The following is a 23,518-nucleotide window of genomic DNA, read 5'->3' on the forward strand; positions in this document are numbered from 1 at the left end:
TTTAAAGTTACTTTCCATTTACAGTTATTAAAAAATATTGGCTATATTCCCTGTTTTGTACAATACCTCCTTGAACATACCTACACCCAGTAGTTTATACCTCTCACCCCCCCACCCCTACCAACTGCATTCTAATTCTGAAATGACAAATTCAGGGATTTAGGAATGGTAGTTGAATCAAAGTATGTACAGATGCAAAATATGTTTAAAAAAAAGTACTTGAGGGGCTTCCTTGCAAAATATAGGGAGAAATGTACTAATGACTCCTCAAATACTTTTTTTTTTTTTCCTGCGGTACGCGGGCCTCTCACTGTTGCGGCCTCTCCGGTTGCGGAGCACAGGCTCCGGACGCGCAGGCTCAGCGGCCATGGCTCACGGGCCCAGCCGCTCCACGGCATGCGGGATCCTCCCGGACCGGGGCACAAACCCATGACCCCTGCATCGGCAGGCGGACTCTCAACCACTGCGCCACCAGGGAAGCCCCAACCCATATTTTTTGAGAGTGAACTGCCTAATAGCTAGTTGTGAGAATTTAATGAGGTATAACTCATGCAAAACTTAATTAGAAATCATGTAAAACTTACTTAGAACACTGGCACATATATTAAGTGCTCCAAAATGTTAGTTCTTTTACTAGACAATATTCTGCTTGTATAAGCAGAATAACAAAGTATGCAGAATAATCTCCAAGAATAAGTCTCTAAGACATGATTCTTCCACTTCCTTAAACAGGGCCAGTCCCTGGTGAAATTATGGACTTGCTCCTAATAATTCCCTTACTCACTTTGCAGACCTGCTACTCTTCAGACTTCCAGAGTCCTTGGGCTATAGTACTTCTGTCCCCTCATGTCCCATCACCCTGTCTACTCAAGATGCCTCATGTGGCCCTCATACAGACCTACCATCTTTGAGCAGAAGATAAAATATCTATCTGTACTGTGTCCTATGTCCGTAAGATCCCAACTGAATTATTAGCTAATCTGAAAGAACTTGTTTATACCAGATCTACAAGTCTTTGCTAAGAATCCTCATTTTTAATCAAGATGTCACCATTTGGGAAACACATTCTCCTCTTACGGCATGACTGCCAGACCTCTACCACTCCTGGTTCAGAGCACGTGGAGGACGGGGTTTGTAATCTTGGTTCTGCAGTCCTGTGACCTGGCTCAGAAACCCAAATCCACAACTTGTTCATGGCTCTGTGGTCTAGCGCAAATTAATTACTTTTCCTAATTAGAACTTGTTCATCTGTAATTGAAGATAATATGTACTTTCTAAAAGTCATTGGAAGGATTATTTTAAAAGTAGATGTAAAGCATTTAGCATAGGGTGGGGCATATAGGGTACACATACCAACTGGTAGAGGTACGGCTGTCTAGATAAATGAGTGGATATCTAGACAGTAAGTTTCATGTGTCCGGGTCACTCTCTCATTAACATGTATGTTGATCTCATCTCCTTATTATGGCTGTAAGCTCCTTGAAGACCCTACCTTCTGCTTAATTTTTTCCCCCATTGCTAAGGTTGACTTGGTTCCCAGATCTTTCAAGGAACCTTTCCTGATCTCTTTGAGGTACCGTGGTCGGGACCATGCATTCATTTTCTGGATTGGACCGTATGGCCAGCAGAATAACATAGAAGTTCAGGCTATGCTCCCTGGAGTCCAAGAAAATATAATTCTGCCACATACTCATTGTGTGGTCCTGGACAGATTATTTAAGCCCAATAAGCCCCAGTTTCCTAGGATGTGTATGTGACCAGTAGAAATTCCTACCTCATAAGGGCTGATGTGAGAATTAAATAAGCTTGTGTGTGTAAAAGATGTGACAGAACGCCTGGTGTATAATAAATGCCGATAAATGTTAATCGATATCATCCTCAACATCATCATCGTCATCATCATCATTGTCATTATCTTCCTCCTCATAATGCTAGAAAACTAGCCCTAATATTGAGCATATAGGTCTCATTCCTTCATTTAGACCATTGCTTAAGGATCATCAACTATACCAAGAACAGTGATGGGCGCTGTAGGATATAAAGATGAATGAGCATGCTGCTGAAATCACTTTGCTCACTCAATGAAGGAGACAAACACATAGACAAAGCGGTGAGTTAAGTGACAGTGGTGGTGGCAACAGGGAGCAGGGTAGAAGGAGGATTCTCTGGATGAATTGAACGGGCCTAGATGTGCTCTCTGGAAAGGCTGACCCATCATTTCCATTTCCTCTCAGATTGTGAATGTATGTTTTGTCCAGGACTGGGGAAAACACTCTACCTTTGCTGCCTGGCTCTTAACAGAGGCTGCCTGGGAGGGCTTCAGGACAAATGGGAGGAAAATGTGACATCATGACACAGGAAGAGATGTTCTGGAACAGGTGGAACTCTGTAGTTACCCTCTGGACCCTGAGGCTGGCAGTGGCAGTGTTGGATTTGGGGCAGGCCCTCACTCATTCATTCATTCATTCATTCATCCAACTGTCTCTGAAACTTCTTGAGGTCAGTCTCCCATTAGTGTCAGTGGTTGGGCTCCTACATAAACATGTGATGCATGTTTACAAACACTCCAAACCTTCTGTCAACTATTTACTTTTTAAAGGTTTGTTTATCTTCTATGTTTACAAATTATGATGCTATATACAGACTTTCATGTATAGAGAAGAGAGCACATGATTTGAGTCATAAAACTTAGATTTTCATCACAGTTCTGCTTTGGATGTCACTTTAACTTTCTGGGCCACACTTTTCTCATCTGTAAAATGGGAGTGACATCATTGATATTATCATTGCTGTTATTAAAAAGAATACATTTTACATTTGTAACTGTTATTTTTCTTAAAGAATAGAATGGTGAAAAATCAGTGGATAAAACATCTTGATTTGCCAGCTGCTGGTCAGTATACATGTTTAAAGCACACTAAAAATGTGATTTGCTCTAGATATGCTCTAGAATGCTCAAATGGGGTGCTCAAGAGTGGCGGTCTCCAACATTTTTGGCACCAGGGACCGGTTTCGTGGAAGACAATTTTTCCACGGACTTAGACAGGGGCATGGTTCAGGAGGTAATGCGAGTGATTGGCCCTCTGCTCACCTCCTGCTGTGCGGTCCAGTTCCTAACAGGCTGTGGACCGGTATAGGTCTGCAGCCCCGGGGGTTGGGGACCCCTGCCGTAGAGTATCAAGGTGCAGTGATAGTTTTGCCAGTCAGTGATAGGCATTGCATACAGGCCTCATCATTTTTAGCATTGTATTACAAATGTTAAATGAGAACATTGATTAAAGAGATTCTGAATGTGGTTTTTAATAAAGCAGAAGACGGCTGGCCTCTGTTGGCCAGATAGGAGGATATGAGTGGATGGTGACTTTGATCTTTGAAGAAATTTATACAGAAGGATAAGAAAGGAAGAAGAGGAAGGAGCCACAATATTAAGGAAAAAAAACATCAGTTAATGAGGAGCCAGGGCAAGAAATAGATTCCAAGTCCAGTTCCGTGTCTGTGGCCAGGGAAATTGATCTAAATGCCATTAGAAATGCATTATATTGAGTTCTATTAATATTTGGGTTTTGCCTGAGCAGGAAAATGCTGTAGAATTTCTAACTCTATTAACCTTGAGATCTTCATTTCTGAGCAGGGGAGGGTTCAAATTATTTTACATGTTTGTAATATTCCAATTAAATTTAACCTTGAGATGAAATTTGCATTTGGGGAAATAATAAGAGTTAGAATCCGATCGTTCTGGATATTAATTCCTCTGCAGCATTACAGAGAGGCCAAGCCTCTCCAAGGCTGCTCCCAGCCAATAGCTGAGCATGGTAAGGCGTGGGGATATAAGAATCCTGGTGATTCCTACCCAACATGGGGCTCCTCTAGCGGGAAAGCTTTGTTCTAGAATTTCCCCCATAAACCTGGCTGAGATTTTCTCAGACCTGTGCTACAGTCTGAGTCTCCTCCTACTTAAACTTCCTTCCTTACCCCCTTCTTTCACCGTGTCAGACCTTTTGCAGCATCATGACCTAAAGGCTTTCCCTGTTACTCTTGTTCCCTCTCCCTTTCAGCCTCTATAGAAATTGCACGCAATAAAACTTTTGTAGGGGCTTCCCTGGTGGCGCAGTGGTTGGGGGTCTGTCTGCCGATGCAGGGGACGCGGGTTTGTGTCCCGGTCCTGGAGGATCCCACGTGCCACGGAGCGTCTGGGCCCATGGGCTATGGTCGCTGAGCCTGCGCCTCTGGAGCCTGTGCTCCGCAACGGGAGAGGCCACAACAGTGAGAGGCCCACGTACCACAAAAAAATAAAAAATAAAAAAATAACCACTTTCGCACTTTTAAATCAATGTTGACATCTGCTTCTTGGCAGGCTTGAACTGACACAGATCCTCAGAGGTCTTTTGTGAAGATTAAATGAGATCATTCACATAAGGTGCTTGGCATGGTGTTGGACTCCTAGCAAAATCACATTGAAAATTGGCTGATGAAATTCTGAGGAAGAAGAATAAAGTTAGAGGAATCACACTACCTGATTGTAAGACTTGCTATAAAGCTACAGATATCAAGACAGTGGAGGCATTGGTGAAGGGATAGAGACACATCGGTTAATGGAAGAGAATAAAGAACTCAGAAATAGACCCACACAGATACAACCAATTGATTTTTGACAAAGGTGTAAAAGCAGTTCAATGGAGAAAGGATGGTCTTTTCAACAAACTATGTTGGAACGATTGGACATCCATAGGCAAAAAAAAAGAGAAGCTTGACCTAAGTTCACACCTTATACAAAACTTAACTCAAAATAGATCATAGATCTAAAACTATAAAACTTTTAGAAGAAAACACAGGAGAAAGTATTTGTAACTTGGTGTTCGTTTTTAGATATGACACAAAAGCATGATACATGAAAGACTATAATCAAGTTAGATTTCATCAAAATTAAAAACTTTTTGTCAATGAAATATATTGTTAAGAGAATGAAGATAGGAGCTACAAACTGGGAGAAAATATTGGCAAGTTAAATATTCTACAAATGATTTATATCCAGAATATATACGAACCCTAAATACTCAACAGTAAGAAAACAAACAAATGAATTAAAACACAGGCAAAAGATGAACAGATGCTTCACCAGAGAGGATACAAAGATGGCAAAGAAGTATAAGAAAAGATGTTCAACATTATTAACCATCAGGAAAATGCAAATTGAGGTCACAATGAGATATTACTGCATGTCTAGTAGAATGGTTAAAATAAAAATTACTGACAATACGGCCTGCTGATAAGGATGCAGAGCAACTGGAACTCTCATTCATAGTTGATGGGAAGGCAAAATAGTACAGCCACTCTGGAACTTTCCCATATGAGCCAGCAACTTTCTCATATGAGCCAGCAATCCCACTCCTGGGCATTTACCTTAGAGAAATGAAAACTTGTGTTCATATAAAAATCTGTACACAACTATTTAGAGAAGCTTTATTCTTAATTGAAACTGGAAACAACCCAAATGTCCTTCCACAAATGATGCATAAACTGTGGTAGAGGCATGCAATGGAATACTACTCAGCAATGAAAAGGAGCCAACTATTAATACACGCAACAACTTGGATGTATCTCAAGGCATTATTCTGAGTGAAAGAAAATCTCAAAATGTTACACACTATATTATTCCATTTATATGACAGTCTCTAAAAGACAAAACTGTAGTGATACAGAACTGATCAGTGTCCGGGGGATGGGGTTGGGGAGGGTGTGACTATAAAGGGGCAGCATGAGGGAGTTTTCTGAGGTGATGGATTTGTTCTGTACCCTGATTGTGGTGGTGGGTATGTGAATCCCTACATATACTAAAATGCATAGCGCTGTACACACACACACACACATACACACACACACACACACAGGGTGATTTTACTACAAGAGAATATTTTTTATTTTATTTTATTAATTTATTTATCTATTTTGGCTGTGTCGGGTCTTAGTTGCATCAGGGAGGATTCTCACTGTGGCATTTGGGATCTTTTGTTGCGGCACGCAAGCTTAGTTGTCCCACGGCATGTGGGATCTTAGTTCCCTGACCAGGGATCGAACCCGCATCTCTGCATTGTAAGGCGGATTCTTTACCACTGAACCACAAGGGAAGTCCCCCTTCCATGAGAATTTTAAAAATAAAATTAATTTAAAAATTAGTCATTAATGTTATTGATATCACTGAATGTTTGTTACGTAAATAATAGTTGCACTGATCGTTGTCTAATTGTTTTAAGTGTTCCTGTTTTTCACTTCCCACACCCTGCTAAACCTACCATCAGACTCATGCTTGCTGTGTTCTAAAACGTCATTCAGTCCCATGGTCAGACTAGGAAGATTTTGTTCAGAAAATTGGTTCAGCAAAGGATAGCTATCGATTGCTATGAAGATCGCATAGTCGATTTACTTGAAGTTAGTAATGATGACAGTGATGATGCTGATTATGATAACGGTGTTCTGAAGCTCTGGAGCATTTTCTCAATGGTTCATACGTGTAAGAAGAGCCTAAGAGATATTAACATTAATGCTTCCCATTGGCATGAAAGTCAGCAAGTCATGGCTCAAAATGTAGTGAGGACTTCCTGGGGAATCCCTGGAGTGACACATCACTGTTGCTTTCAGGAACTAAATGATTCTTTTGGCTTCCTAGAAAAACTCTCAGTGGGTCTGCACGGGAGAGTGGAAGCCACAGAAATAACTGTGAGGCTTGATTCATCACCTTTTTGCTTGTCACTTTCTACTCAAGCCCTGGCTTTTTGTCAGTGGCTGACCCTGCTTCTGATGATCGGGCAGTGTTGTCACCAGTTTCCGCTGGATGGCAGATGGCTGGCCCTAGCCCAGTGGCAGAACATAAAGGCTGGCATGGAGGTATCTGGGTACCATTTGTATATGGAAAGTGTAGCCACTGGACCACCTTCCCCCACTTTGGATTGTCAATTTTTCTCCAAAGCCCACCCAGCTCACCTACCATCCACAGGCCCGCTCTGAGTTCGGAGTCCCTACACGAGGCTAACGATTCCCTGGTGGAACATAGAATTCCACAAACCTTATTTATGCATTCATTGAAAGCCCATCCAGCTTTAAAGGAAAGTTCACTAAGGATAGAAATGTGAATTTTGTGTGTACAGAGAATACTGTGGGTGTCCCTTGGATGACATCATACTGTACAACAGATTCCCAAAGTGATTTCTCAGTGTGTTTTCCAAAAGAGAAGTGTTCGACAACACTGGTATCAAAATAAGAAAAATTAACGACACTGAGTAATTATCTTTTTCATTTGTCAAATTGGCAAAGAATAAGAAATGCTCTTGTCCATACCTTCACTCTGCAAGTTCACAGCTTGACTGGTCTAATTCTCAGGTCCAGCCAGTGCCTTCTTCCTGCACACAGCCTCATATTTTAATTTACTATTATTTATTTACTATTATTGAATAAAGCTTAATGCTTTTCTATTATAAAAGCAATATGTGCTCTGTTCAGAAAATAGATAAAATACCAAAAACTGCAAGCAAGCAAAAACAATTACCTGTAGAGAACAGATTTGTGGTTGCCAAGGGGGAGGAGGTTGGAGAAGGGATGGAGTGGGAGGTTGGGATTAGCAGATGTAAGCTATTATATAGAGAATGGATACACAACAAGGTCCCACTATATAGCATAGAGAATTATATTCAATATCCTATGATAAACCATAAAGGAAAAGAATTTTAAAAAATTACCTGTAGTCTCAATAGCCATAGGCGATCACTGTTGAAAGGTTGAAGATATTCCTCACAACTGCTTTTGTAAGGCGCACGTGTTATTTTTAAATAGAGTTAGTATGACATTAAATATAGTATTCTGTAGCTTACTTTTATTTTCATGTAACATCTTATCACGCATAGTCTTGTTCTTACACATTCACATCATTAAGCAGGGCAGTTGGCAGTTCTGTCCCCAGTGATAGTCATAATGCTTCATCATAAAAACACTCATCCCCATGGCTGTCCCACTGCCAGGTTAATTTCCTTACTCTGTTAAGACTTTTGTGCTCTCTCTTTCTGTCCGCTGCCACAGGGAGAGGGAGAATTAATGTTTACGTGGGGTTTTCACTTCTGGTTAAAAGCTTTACAGCTGACAAACATCTCCCTACCTTAAAGGGCCTCTTGGGATGAAATTCTGTGTCTCTTAGAGAGCCTAGGATGTGTCCACGGAACACCCTGGCATCCTCGCAGCAAATTTCCAACAGGAGAGGAGATACTCATCTGGGTCTAGTGTTACCAACCTTATTAATGCCTAATTTCTTCTCTGAAATAACACCACCTGCCACAGTTTAGAGTTTTGTTTTCTAAAGGCCTCCTCAATGTTTTCTGGAATACCCAAGAAAAACAAATGCCTGTTTGCTACAATCTATCAAATCGGCTTCCTGCGAAATAATGACAATAGAGGATTCCAGCTGCTCCACTTAAGTCTCAGAAATGACATAACCTTGTTGAATCTCATTCAGACCTGTGCTTCAAAATTAAGAAAGAATAAAATTATAAAACTTTATAAAACTTTACTGCACATCTGAAGACAATGCAGAAAAAATGCAAAGTATCCTGAATTTACAAAAAAGGATCTTGAAGACCCAACCCAAGCACTCTCGTTCAGGGAAGGCTTCCTGTAAGAGGTGATATCTGAGTTAAAGAGTAAAGGATGAGTGAGTTAACTGGGGTGGGGTGGGGGGCAAAGAGTGAGACCGTCTTGGCAAGGAGTGTGATATGAGCAAAGGTACAGAAGCAAGAAGTAGGGAAGTGAATCTGTTCAGTGTTCTGCTATTTAAAGAATAAAGTACAAGGTGGTGTGGGGGGCAGAGGGAGATTGGTCATAAGTGAGACTAGAAACCTAGGGAGGGAACAAAAGAAAAAACCCACACTGGTCCAGGCTGAACACAAAATGTTCTATTCCAGTGGGATTTATTGATTTGGTGACTCTGTCTGCCACAATTTTGTACAATATGAAAACTCTTATATGTAAACTGAAATATGAACAAATGGTTTTTTTTTTTTCCGGTACGCGGACCTCTCACTGTTGTGGCCTCTCCCGTTGCGGAGCACAGGCTCCGGGCACGGAGGCTCAACGGCCATGGCTCACGGGCCCAGCCGCTCCACGGCATGTGGGATCTTCCCGGACCGGGGAACCCGTGTCCCCTGCATCGGCAGGCGGACTCCCAACCACTGCGCCACCACGGAAGCCCTGAACAAATGTTTTTAAGCAATTTTTACTCCCCAAATTTCTCCTTCTCAATAAGAACCTATCTTCAAATATTTTCTATCCTTTCTTGATGTAGAGTTTTGTGTAAGTTTATGTCATTTGTAAGTTTCACCTTAATGGTAAGAAATAAGCTTATATTTGAATGAGGGTATACATGTACATATATATACAAGCATGTGTGTGTGTGTGTGTGTGTGTGTGTGTGTGTATTTGTAAGGTGGCACAATAGATATACTTTGTACTTCATTCCCTAAATATCCTTTCATATCTCTGTGGCTTGATGCATGCTGTTCCTATGCCTGAATGCCTTTCCTCCTAATCCTTTCCTGCCTGATAAATTCTTGCATATCCTTCAAACCCAGTGCCCCCTCCTTGAAGCCATCCATCATGGCCCTGGCTGTGTTCATTGTTCCATCTGTGCTCCCAGATCATTTTCTATCACTTTTGTAGCACTTAAGACAGTAGTTCTCTCAACTGTGGCTGTATGGTAAAAACATTGGGGTTGCTTTGCAAAAATACCCTTGCTTGGACTCCACGCCTAGGGATTTTGATGTCATTAGTCTGGGGTGGGGTCCAGGGATCAGTATTTTCCAGGTTCAAATGTGAATCAAAATTGAGAATCATGACTTATCTAACACTAACTTAACTTTATTTCACAAATTTTGAAATGCTGTAGTATTATTTTCATTCAGTTCAAAATATTTTCTGATTTCTTTTGAAACTTGCTCTTTGATCCATGGATTATTTAGTAGGATATTCTTTAATTTCCAAGTATTTGAATATTTTCAGTTATATTTTTGTTATTGATATCTAATTTAATTCCATTATGGCCAGAGAACTTACATTGTATGTTTTTAATTCGTTTAAATGATTTAAGGTTTGCAATAGAACACAGAATATGGTCTGTCTTGGTGAATATTCAATGTGTATTTGAAAACCATCTGCAGGCTTTTGCGGTTGGAAAGATGTCAATTTGATGTAGTTGGTTGATGGTATTGTTCAATTCTACTATATCCTTGTGGATTTTCTGTCTACTTGTTCTAACAACTACTAAGAGAAGAGTATTAAAGTCTCAGCTATAATTGTGAATTTTTCCATTTTTCCTTCCAGTACTATCAGCTTTTGTTTCATGTATTTTGAAACTGTTGCTGGTTTCATGCACATTTAGACTTATGTCTACCTGGGGAATTGACCCTTTTATTGTGGTGTAATGTCCATCTTTACCCCTGGTAACTCGCTTTTATTCTTTTTTTAAATTTTATTTCTTTATTTTTTATACAGCAGGTTCTTATTAGTTATCTATTTTATACATATTAGTGTATACATGTCAATCCCAATCTCCCAGTTCATCATCCCACCACCCCCCACCCCACCACTTTCCCACCTTGGTGTCCATACGTTTGTTCTCTACATCTGTGTCTCTATTTCTGCCCTGCAAACCGGTTCATCTGTACCATTTTGGTAGATTCCACATATATGTGTTAATATACGATATTTGTCTTTCTCTTTCTGACTTACTTCATTCTGTAGGACGGTCTCTAGATCCATCCACCTCTCTACAAATGACCCCATTTCGTTGCTTTTTATGGCTGAGTAATATTCCATTGTATATATGTACCACATCTTCTTTATCCATTTGTCTGTTGATGGGCGTTTAGGATGCTTCCATGACCTGGCTATTGTAAATAGTGCTGCAATGAACATTGGGGTGCATGTGTCTTTTTGAATTATGGTTTTCTCTGGGTATATGCCCAGTAGTGGGATTGCAGGGTCATATAGTAATTTTATTTTTAGTTTTTTAAGGAACCTCCATACTGTTCTCCATAGTGGCTGCATCAATTTACATTCCCACCAACAGTGCAAGAGGGTTCCCTTTTCAGCATTTGCTGTTTGTAGATTTTCTGATGATGTCCATTCTAACTGGTGTGAGGTGATACCTCATTGTAGTTTGGATTTGCATTTCTCTAATAATTAGTGATGTTGAGCAGCTTTTCATGTGCCTCTTGGCCACCTGCATGTCTTCTTTGGAGAGATGTATATTTAGGTCTTCTGCCCATTTTTAGATTGGGTTGTTTGTTTTTTTAATATTGAGCTGCAGGAGCTATTTATATATTTTGGAGATTAATCCTTTGTTGATTCATTTGCAAATATTTTCTCCCATTCTGAGGGTTGTCTTTTTGTCTTTTTTACAGTTTCCTTTGCTGTGCAAAAGCTTTTAAGTTTCATTAGGTCCCATTTGTTTATTTTTGTTTTTATTTCCAATACTTTAGGAGGTGGGTCAAAAAAGATCTTGCTGTGATTTATGTCAAAGAGTATTCTTCCTATGTTTTCCTCTAAGAGTTTTATGGTGTCCAGTCTTACATTTAGGTCTTTAACCCATTTTGAGTTTATTTTTGTGTATGGTGTTAGGGAGTGTTCTATTTTCATTCTTTTACATGTACCTGTCAAGTTTTCTCAGCACCACTTGTTGAAGAGACTGTCTTTTCTCCATTGTATATTCTTGCCTCCTTTATCAAAGATAAGGTGACCATATGTTTATGGGTTTATCTCTGGGCTTTTTATCCTGTTCCATTGATCTATATTTCTGTTTTTGTGGTAGTACTATACTGTCTTGATTACTGTAGCTTTGTAGTATAGTCTGAAGTCAGAGAGCCTGATTCCTCCAGCTCCATTTTTCTTTTTCAAGATTGCTGTGGCTATTCGGGTCTTCTGTGTCTCCATATAAATTTTAAGATTTTTTGTTCTAGTTCTGTAAAAAATACCATTGGAAATTTGATAGGGATTACATTGAATCTGTAGATTGCTTTGGGTAGCATAGTCATTTTCACAATGTTGATTCTTCCAATCCAGAACATGGTATATCTCTTCATCTGTTTGTGTCATCTTTGATTTCTTTCATCAGTGTCTTATAGTTTTCTGAGTACAGGTTTTTACCTCCTTAGGTAGGTTTATTCCTAGGTATTTTATTCTTTTTGTTGCAAAAGTGAATGGGATTGTTGCCTCAATTGTTCTTTCTGATCTTTCATTGTTAGTGTAAAGGAATGGAAGAGATTTCTGTGCATTAATTTTGTATCCTGCAACCTTACCAAATTCATTGATTAGCTCTTGTAGTTTCCTTGTGGCATCTTTAGGATTCTCTATGTATAGCATCATGTCATCTGCAAAAAGGCACGGTTTTACTTCTTTTCCAGTTTGTATTCCTTTTATTTCTTTTTCTTCTCTGATTGCTGTGGCTAAAACTTCCAAAACTATGTTGAATAATAGTGGCGAGAGTGGGCATCCTTGTCTTGTTCCTGATCTTAGAGGAAATGCTTTCAGTTTGTCACCATTGAGAATGATGTTTGCTGTGGTTTTGTCATATATGGCCTTTATTATGTTGAGGTAGGTTCCCTCTATGCCCACTTCCTGGAAAGTTTTTATTGCAAATGGGTGTTGAATTTTGTCAAAAGCTTTATCTGCACCTATTACGATGATCATATGGTTTTTATTCTTCAGTTTGTTAATATGGTGTATTACATTGACTGATTTGGGTATATTGAAGATTGCCTGCATCCCTGGGATAAGTCCCTCTTGATCACGGTGTATGGTCCTTTTAATGTGTTGTTGGAGTCTGTTTGCTAGTATTTTTTTGAGGAGTTTTACATCTATATTCATCAGGGATATTGGTCTTTAATTTTCTTTTTTGGTAGTATATGTGTCTAGTTTTGGTATCAGGGTGATGGGAGCCTCATAGAATGAATTTGGGTGTGTTCCTTCCTCTGTAATTTTTTGGAAGAGTTTGAGAAGGACGGGTGTTAGCTCTTCTCTAACTGTTTGATAGAATTCACCTGTGAAGCCATCTGGTCCTGGACTTTTGTTTGTTGGAAGATTTTTAATCACAGTTTCAATTTCATTACTTGTGATTGGTCTGTTCATATTTTCTTTTTCTTCCTGGTTCAGTCTCGGAAGGTTATACCTTTCTAAGAATTTGTCCATTTCTTCCAGGTTGTCCATTTTATTGGCATAGAGTTGCTTGTAGTAGTCTCTTATGATGCTCTGTATTTCTGCAGTGTCTCTTGTAACTTCTCCTTTTTCATTTCGAACTTTATTGATTTGAGTTCACTCCCTCTTTTTCTTGATGAGTCTGGCTAAAGGTTTTTCAATTTTATCTTCTCAAAGAACCAAGCTTTTAGTTTTATTGATCTTTCGTATTGTTTTCTTTTTTTCTATTTCATTTATTTCTGCTCTGATCTTTATGATTTCTTTCCTTCTACTAACCTTGGGTTTTGTTTGTTCTTTTTTCTCTAGTTCCTTTAGGTGTAAGGTTAGATTGTATTTGAGATTTTTCTTGTTTCTTGAGATAGGATTGTATTGCTATAAACTTCCATCTTCCCTGCTTTTGCTGATGCCATAGGTTTTGGGTCATCATGTTTTCATTGTCATTTGTCTCTAGGTATTTTTTTATTTCTTCAGTGATCTCTTGGTTATTTAGTAACATACTGTTTAGCCTCCATGTGTTTGTTATTTTTACGTTTTTCCCCCTGTAATTGATTTCTAATCTCATAGTGTTGTTGTTGGAAAATACGCTTAATATGATTTCAATTTTCTTAAATTTACCGAGGCTTGATTTGTGACCCAAAATATGATCTATCCTGGAGAATGTTCTGTGTGCACTTGAGAAGAGAGTGTAATCTGCTGTTTTTGGATAGAATGTCCTGTAAATATCAATTAAGTCCATTTCGTCTATTGTGTCATTTAAAGCTTGTGTTTCCTTATGAATTTTCTGTCTGGATGATCTGTCCATTGGTGTAAGTGAGGTGTCAAAGTCCACCACTATTACTGTGTTACTGTCGATTTCCTCTTTTATAGCTGTTAGCATTTGCCTTATGTTCATATTTGGGCGCATATATATTTATAATTCCTATGTTCCTATGTTGGGTGTATATATATTTGTAATTGTTATATTTTCTTCTTGGATTGATCTCTTGATCATTATGTCCTTCCTTGTCTCTTGTAACATTCTCTATTTTAAAGTCTATTTTACCTGATATGAGTATTGCTACTCCAGCTTTCTTTTGATTTCCACTTGCATGGAATATCTTTTTCCATCCCTTCACTTTTAGTCTGTATGTGTCCCTAGGTCAGAAGTGGGTCTCCTGTAGACAGCATATATATGGGTCTTGTTTCTGTATCCATTCTGTGAACCTAGGTCTGAAGGTGGTCTCTTGCAGATAGCATATATACTGGTCTTGTTTTTGCATCCATTTCTCGAGCCTGTGTCTTTTGTTTGGAGCATTTAATCCATTCAATTTTAAGGTAGTTATTGATATGTATATTCCTATTACCATTTTCTTAATTGTTTTGGGTTTGTTTTTGTAGGTCTTTTTCTTCTCTTGTGTCTCCCACTTAGAGAATTTCCTTTAGCATTTGTTGTAGAGATGGTTTTGTGGTGCAGAATTCTCTGAGCTTTTGCTTGTCTGTAAAGCTTTTCATTTCTCCATTGAATCTGAATGAGATCCTTGATGGGTAGAGTAATCTTGGTTGTAGCTTCTTCCCTTTCATCACTTTAAGTGTATCATGCCACTGCCTTCTGGCTTGTAGAGTTTCTGCTGAGAAATCAGCTGTTAACCTTATCGGAGTTCCCTTGTATGTTATCTGTCGTTTTTCCCTTGTTGCTTTTAATAATTTTTCTTTCTCTTCGATTTTTGTCAGTTTGATTACTTTGTGTCTCGTTGTGTTTCTCCTTCGGTTTAGCCTGCCTGGGACTCTCTGCACTTCCTGGAGTTGGGTGGCTCTTTCCTTTCCCATGTTAGGGAAATTTTCGACTATAATCTCTTTAAATATTTTCTTGGGTCCTTTCTCTCTCTGTTCTCCTTCTGGAACCCCTATAATGAAAATGTTGTTGTTTTTAATGTTGTCCCAGAGGCCTCTTATGCTGTCTTCATTTCTTTTCATTCTCTTTTCTTTATTCTGTTCCATGGCAGTGATTTCCACCATTCTGTCTTCTTGGTCACTTATCCGTTCTTCTGCCTCTGTTATTCTGCTATTGATTCCTTCTAGTGTATTTTTCATTTCATTTATTTTGTTGTTCATCTCTGTTTGTTTGTTCTTTAATTCTTCTAGGTGTTTTTTCTTTAATTCTTCAAGGTCTTTGTTAAACATTTCTTGCATCTTCTTGATCTTTCGCTCCATTCTTTTTCTGAGGTCCTGGATCATCTTCACTATCATTTTTCTGAATTGTTTTTCTGGAAGGTTGCCTATCTCCACTTCTTTTAGTTGCTTTTCTGGGGTTTTATCCTGTTCCTTCATCTGGTACATAGTCCTCTGCCTTTTCATTTTGTCTATCTTTCTGTGAATGTGGGTTTTGTTCAACAGGCTGCAGAACTATAGTTCTTCTCACTTCTACTGTCTGCTCTCTGGTGGATGAGGCTATCTAAGAGGCTTGTGCAAGCTTCCTGATGGGAGTAACTGGTGGTTTGTAGAGCTGACTGTTGCTCTGGTGAGCAGAGCTCAGTAAAACTTTAATCTGCTTGTTTGCTGATGGGTGGGGCTGGGTTCCCTCCCTGTTGGTTGTTTAGCCTGTGGTGACCCAGCACTGGAGCCTACCAGGCTCTTTTGTGGGGCTAATGGTGGACTCCGGGTGGGCTCATGCTAAGGAGTAATTCCCAGAACTTCTGCTGCCAATGTCCTTGTCCCCACGGTGAGCCACAGCCAATCCCCACCTCTGCAGGAGACCCTCCAACACTAGCAGGTAGGTCTGGTTCAGTCTCCTATGGGGTCACTGCTCCTTTCCCTGGGTCCTGATGTGCACACAACTTTGTGTGTGCCCTCCAAGAGTGGAGTCTCTGTTTTCCCCAGTCCTGTCAAAGTCCTGCAATCAAATCCCTCTAGCCTTCAAAGTCTGATTCTCTAGGAATTCCTCCTCCCATTGCTGTTCCCCCAGGTTGGGAAGCCTGATGTTACCCCTGGTAAGTTTCATTGCTCTGAAATTTACTTTGTCTGTTATTAATGTAGCCATTCTAGCTCTCTTTGCATTGGTGTTTGCATGGTCTATATTACCCATCCTTTTACTTTTAACCTACCTATACAATTGTATTTAAAGTGGGTTTCCTGGAGACAACATGTAGTTAGGTCTTTCTCTGTTATTTACTATGACATTCTCTTTCTCCTAAAAGATGCAGTTAGACTACTTAAATTTTCTGTAATTATTTATGTATTTGAATTAAGTATTCCACTTTATTATTTGTTTTCTATTTGATACCTCCCCTGATTCCTCCCCTCTGCTGCTATCTTTTTAATTATTTGAATAATTTTGTTAGTGGTTGCTCTAGAGATCACAACATATTACTTAACATTCACAACCTACCTAGAATAAATATTTTAGCATTTCAAGTGAAGTTCAGAAAACTTACCATCATATAAGTCTCTTTACTCTCCTCCCTTTATGTCAGTGGTCCCCAAACTTTTTGGCACCAGGGACTGGTTTTTTGGAAGACAATTTTTCCACTGGGTGGGGGGGATGTTTCAGGTGGTAATGCGAGCGATGGTTCAGGTGGTAATGCAAGTGATGGGGAGCGATGGTGAGTGATGGGGAGTGGCAGATGAAGCTTCACTGGCTCACCCACCACTCACCTCCTGCTATGCAGCACCATTCCTAGCAGGCCATGGACCGGTACTGGTCTGCGGCCTGGGGGTTGGAGACCCCTCCTTTATGTTATAGTGGTCCTGTGTGTAACATCTACATGCATTGAAAACACCATCAAATAGTGTTATTATTTTTGCTTTTAACTGTAACATATATTTAAAACTTCACAATTATTCTATTTACCCAGATATTTACTACTTCTGTGTATTGATTTTCTTTCCTTCATGAAGTTTCACTTTTCCCTCTGATATCATTTCCTTTCCCTCCCAAGAACTGCCTTTAGCATTTCTTTCAGAGAAGATCTGCTGGCAACAAATTCTCTTACTTTTCCTCCTCCTGAGAATGTCTTCACTTCGCTTTCATTCCTGAAGGATATTTTCACTGTATACAGAATTCTAGGTTGACTGTTCTTTCCTTTCAGCCCTTTGAAAGTGTTCTGTGGCTTCCTTCTGGTCTCCATAGTCTCTGATGAGAAAACTACAGTCATTCTAATTCCTGTTCCTCTATAAGTAAAAGTATCATTTTTCTGTGACTTCTTTCAAGATTCCACCCCACCCTTTTTAGTGTTCTGCAGCTTGACTATGATATATGTGAGCATGGATTGAGCTTACCCTGTTGGGGCTTCTTGAACCTGTAACTATTGAATCCCAAGTTTACTCTAATTTGAGAAATTTTCAGCCACTATTTCTTCAAATATATACATATATGCTCTTTCTCCTTCATTTCTAGGACTCTGATGACAAAAACATCAGGCCTTTGTGTATTGTCCCATAGATCCCTGAGGTTCTGTTCATTTTATTTTTTCTTTTTTCTCTTTTTATTGTTTGACTGGCTAATTCCTGAAGTATTATCCTTCAAAATACGAAAAATATGCTAAGGTTAACTGTCAGTGGTTTACTACCCTGTTTTACAACATATTGTGGCAGCAGTGAAACCAGATTCATTTCTCACCTGACAATCCTGCAATCACTGATAGTAGATGATAATTCTTAACACTTACATGGTGACACAGTTTACAAAAAGTCTTCCCGCACATATTGATCCCCATAGCCTTCAGTGAAGAATTATGTATTATTCTCATTTTTTAGGTAAGGAATATGAGAAGCAAAATAATAAGTGGCCAGTCTAAGATAGCAGAGCTTGTAGAAATTAAAATGGGGACCGGGGCTTCCCTGGTGGCGCAGTGGTTGAGAGTCCGCCTGCCGATGCAGGGGACACGGGTTCGTGCCCCGATCCGGGAAGATCCCACATGCCGCGGAGCGGGAGAGGCCACAACAGTGAGAGGCCCGCGTACCGCAAAAAAAAAAAAAAAAATGGGGACCAACTGATTATACACTATACACAGTTTCCTCCTTTATGGCAGTGGAATTACAAGCTAACTTTAAAATTAGGAATGTGTTTTCAAGCAATATATTAATACAACTCCAGTATATAAATGAACATGAGCAGAGTTGCTCTGGTTGCAGGATTGGCTTGTAGGACATTATACTCTGAGTGATAGAGGGTGAAAACCACTGCCATGTATCACAATTAGGCGTTGAAGGACTGAGACGTGACCACTGAAAACATAGCTTCTTCTCACCAGAGGTGAAGCCCATCTGTCATGCATTCTTTATTTCAACAGATTTTGTCAAGTTCAATGACAGTTTCTCCTTGTGCACGCTAAAGGTGAATCCATTTTTCTTGTTATTTTTACTCGAAAATTGGAAAGAGAGGGGGCATCCTGCATCTTGACAGACTACCACCCTCAGTAGCCTTTGTTAATTTGTGAGATTCTCCCCTAGATTTACTAAAGAACAGCAGAGACCAGATTAATCTTGGGCAATGTTCATTGTAATCCTAAAATTTCTGGGTTTTCAGCCATTCTTCACATTCCTGAAAAGGAATGCTTAGCAAGAAGGCAAAGTTGAGGAGCAGAAAGGCTACAGGCAAGGGTCCAAAGGCAATCAGTGATATGGTTGGTCCTATGTCTCACTTGCAATGATTCATTAACAAGGCTCAGTATTTTAGTGTGACCTTGGTGGGCAGCATCTCACACAGTAATGCTCCAGATTAAATTTTAAAATTTATACTGCTATTATTTTTAAGTTTCAGGTCTGGAATTTAGTATCTATTAATTCCTGGGGAAGAAAGACTAAGTGGCCTCCACAGCCACAGCTCCTGTTGTCACTGTCCCCTGCTCCACACCTTGAGGTATAACCAGATAAGCATGTATAAGACTGAACAGCTTGCATCTCAGGATTTATTCCAATGCTTGTCTGTGTTCTTTCTGTGACTCTTTGTTCGCAGCTCTCAGGGCTAGAATAGTAGCTATTCCAGCATCATTCCGGAAGACAATAGCCTCATAGAGTGTATAACCACCTCCCTCAGTCGTGCAAGGTAAAGTCCTTCATGGATGCAAACTATTTTATTTTTATCAAAATTGTAAAGTTTTATCTTCTATGTTCTTCTCTTCCATATTTTCTATCTCTGCTTAGTGTTACATTTCAGGTAATTTGATAGCATCAGTCTTCCAATTCTCTAGTTCCTTCTTCAGGGACAACTGTGTCTAGCCTAGCCTAGTCTAGCCTAGTGTTTTAAAGCCTTTACCGTTGGCTTCTCCCGCAGACAATAGTAACTAGCTAGTATCTACTCTGACAAAGACAAAGCACAGAGAAATCTCTACTAAACATTTATTATTTCAAAACAGAAAAAAATATCATAGGGTGAAAACCTCACTAACAAGCAAAAGGAATAGTATTTTTTTGTAAATTTGTATTGGAGTAGAGTTGATTTCCAATGTTGTGTTAGTTTCAGGTGTACAACAAAGTGAATCGCTTATACATGTATCCACTCTTATTTTTTTTTTTAGATTCTTTTCCCATATAGGCCATTGCAGAGTATTGAGTAGAGTTCCCTGTGCAAATGAAAGAGTATTAAAACAACCATGCACTAATCTCTTTTATTCTTTTATAGGAGACCAGTCAATGCTGGCAAGGAAGTATGGAAATAGATGTTTCCATATATTTCACGTGTAGGCATAAATTAGTACAACAATATTAAGAAGCAATTTAAAAAAAATGTATCAAGAAGCTTTACCCAGTTTTTATTGGAACCAAGATGGTGGAGTAGAAGGACGTGCTTTCACTCCCTCTCATGAGAACACCAGAATCACAACTAGTTGCAGGACAATCATCAACAGGAAGACACTGGAACTCACTAAAAAAATACCTCACATACAAAGACAAAGGAGAAGCCACAATGAGAAGGTAGGAGGGGTGCAATCACAGCAAAATCAAATCCCATAACTGCTGGGTAAGTGACTCACAGACTGGAGAACACTTATACCACAGAAGTCCACTCACTGGAGAGAAGGTTCTGAGCCCCATGTCAGGCTTCCCAACCTGGGGGCCTGGCAATGGGAGGAGGAATTCCTAGAGAATCAGATGTTGAAGGCTAGTGGAATTTGATTACAGGACTTCAATAGGACTGGGGGAAACAGAGACTCCACTCCTGGAGGGCACACATGAAGTAGTGTGCACTTCAGGACCCAGGGGAAGGAGCAGTGAACCAAAGGGAGACTGAACCAGACCTACCTGCTAGTGTTGGAGGGTCTCCTGCAGAGTCGGGTGGTGGCTGTGGATCACCATGGAGATGGGAACACTGACAGTGGAAGTTCTGAGAGGTACTCCTTGGTGTGAGCCCTCCCAGAGTCTGCCATTAGCCCCAACAAAGAGCCCATGTAGGCTCCACTGTTGGGTTGCCTCAGGCCAATCAACCAACAGGGAGGGAACCCAGCCCCACCCATCAGCAGTCAAGCGGATTAAAGTTTTACTGAGCTCTGCCCACCAGAGAAACACCCAGTTCTACCCACCACCAGTACCTCCCATCAGGAAACCTGCACAAGTGTCTTAGATAGCCTGATGCACTAGACAGCAGACAGCAGAAGCAAGAAGAACTACAATCCTGCAGCCTGTGGAACAAAAAGCACATTCACAGAAAGATAGACAAGATGAAATGGCAGAGGGCTATGTACAAGATGAAGGAACAAAATAAAACCGCAGAATAACAACTAAATGAAGTGGAGATAGGCAACCTTCCAGAAAAAGAATTCAGAAAAATGATAGTGAAGATGATCCAGGACCTCAGAAAAAGAATGGAGGCAAAGATCAAGAAGATGCAAGAAAATGATTAACAAAGATCTAGAAAAATTAAAAAACAAACAAACAGAAATGAACAATACAATAACTGAAATGAAATTTACACTAGAAGGAATCAATAGCAGAATAACTGAGGCAAAAGAACAGATAAGTGACCTGGAAGACAGAATGGTGGAATTCCCTGCTGCAGAACAGAAAAAAGGAAAAAGAATGAAAAGAAATGAGGACAGCCTAAGAGACCTTGGGGACAACATTAAGCTCAACAACATTGACATTATAGGGGTCCCAGAAGGAGAAGAGAGAGAGAAAGGACCCAAGAAAGTATTTGAAGAGATTATAGTCGAAAACTTCCCTAACATGGGAAAGGAAATAGCACCCAAGTCAGGGAAGTGCAGAGAGTCCCATACAGGCTAAAACCAAGGAGAAACACGCCGAGACACATAGTAATCAAATAGGAAAAAATTAAAGACAAAGAAAAATTATTGAAAGCAGCAAGGGAAAAATGACAATTAACATACAAGGGAACTCCCATAAGGTTAACAGCTGATTTCTCAGCAGAAACTCTACAAGCCAGAAGGCAGTGGCATGATATAGTTAAAGTGAAGAAAGGGAAGAAGCTACAACCAAGATTACTCTACCCATCAAGGATCTCATTCAGATTCGATGGAGAAATCAAAAGCTTTACAGACAAGCAAAAGCTAAGAGAATTCAGAACCACCAAACCAGCTCTACAACAAATGCTAAAGGAACTTCTCTAAGTGGGAAACACAAGAGAAGAAAAAGACCTACAAAAACAAACCCAAAACAATTAAGAAAATGGTCATAGGAACATACATATCGATAATTACCTTAAACGTGAATGGATTAAATGCTCCAACCAAAAGACACAGCCTTGCTGAATGGATACAAAAGCAAGACCCATCTATATGCTGTCTACAAGAGACCCACTTCAGACCTAGGGACACATACAGACTGAAAGTGACGGGATGGAAAAAGATATTCCATGCAAATGGAAATCAAAAGAAAGCTGGAGTAGCAATACTCATATCAGATAAAATAGACTTTAAAATAAAGAATGTTACAAGAGACAAGGAAGGATACTACATAATGATCAAGGGATCAATCCAAGAAGATATAACAATTATAAATATATATGCACCCAACATAGGAGCACCTCAATATATAAGGCAACTGCTAACAGCTGTAAAAGAGGAAATCGAGAGTAACACAATAATAGTGGGGGGCTTTAACACCTCACTTACACCAATGGACAGATCATCCAAAATGAAAATAAATAAGGAAATGGAAGCTGTAAATGACACAATAGACCAGATAGATTTAATTGATATGTATAGGATATTCCATCCAAACAGCAGATTACAGTTTCTTCTCAAGTGCACACAGAATATTCTCCAGGATAGATCACATCTTGGGTCACAAATCAAGCCTCAGTAAATTTAAGAAAATTGAAATCATATCAAGCATTTTTTCTGACCACAACGCTATGAGACTAGAAATGAATTACAGGAAAGAAAACGCAAAAAACACAAACACGTGGAGGCTAAACAATACGTTACTAAATAACCAAGAGATCACTGAAGAAATCAAAGAGGAAATCAAAAAATACCAAGAGACAAATGACAATGAAAACACGATGATCCAAAACCTATGGGATGCAGCAAAAGGAGTTCTAAGAGAGAAGTTTATAGCTATACAAGCCTATCTCAAGAAACAAGAAAAATCACAAGTAAACAATCTAACCTTACACCTAAAGACAGTAGAGAAAGAAGAACAAACAAAACACAAAGTTAGCAGAAGGAATGAAATCGTAAAGATCAGAGCAGAAACAAATGAAATAGAAACAAAGAAAACAGTAGCAAAGATCAATAAAACTAAAAGCTGGTTCTTTGAGAAGATAAACAAAATTGATAAGTCATTAACCAGACTCATGAAGAAAAAGAGGGAGAGGACTTAAATCAATAAAATTAGATATGAAAAAGGAGAAGTTACAACAGACACCGCAGAAATACAATGCATCCTAAGAGACTACTACAAGCAACTCTATGCCAATAAAATGGACAACCTGGAAGAAATGGACAAATTCTTAGAAAGGTATAACCTTCGGAGACTGAACCAGGAAGAAATAGAAAATATGAACAGACCAATCACAAGTAATGAAATTGAAACTGTGATTAAAAATCTTCCAACAAACAAAAGTCCAGGACCAGATGGCTTCATAGGTGAATTCTATCAAACATTTAGAGAAGAGCTAACACCCATCCTTCTCAAACTCTTCCAAAAAGTTGCAGAGGGTGGAACACTCCCAAACTCATTCTATGAGGCTCCCATCACCCTGATACCAAAACCAGACACATATACTACAAAAAAAGAAAATTAAAGACCAGTATCACTGATGAATATAGATGCAAAAATCCTCAACAAAATACTAGCAAAGAGAATCCAACAACACATTAAAAGGATCATACACCATGATCAAGTGGGATTTATT

This window comes from Stenella coeruleoalba (assembly GCF_951394435.1).
Source record: "Stenella coeruleoalba genome assembly, chromosome: 17".
Lineage (NCBI taxonomy): Eukaryota > Metazoa > Chordata > Mammalia > Artiodactyla > Delphinidae > Stenella > Stenella coeruleoalba.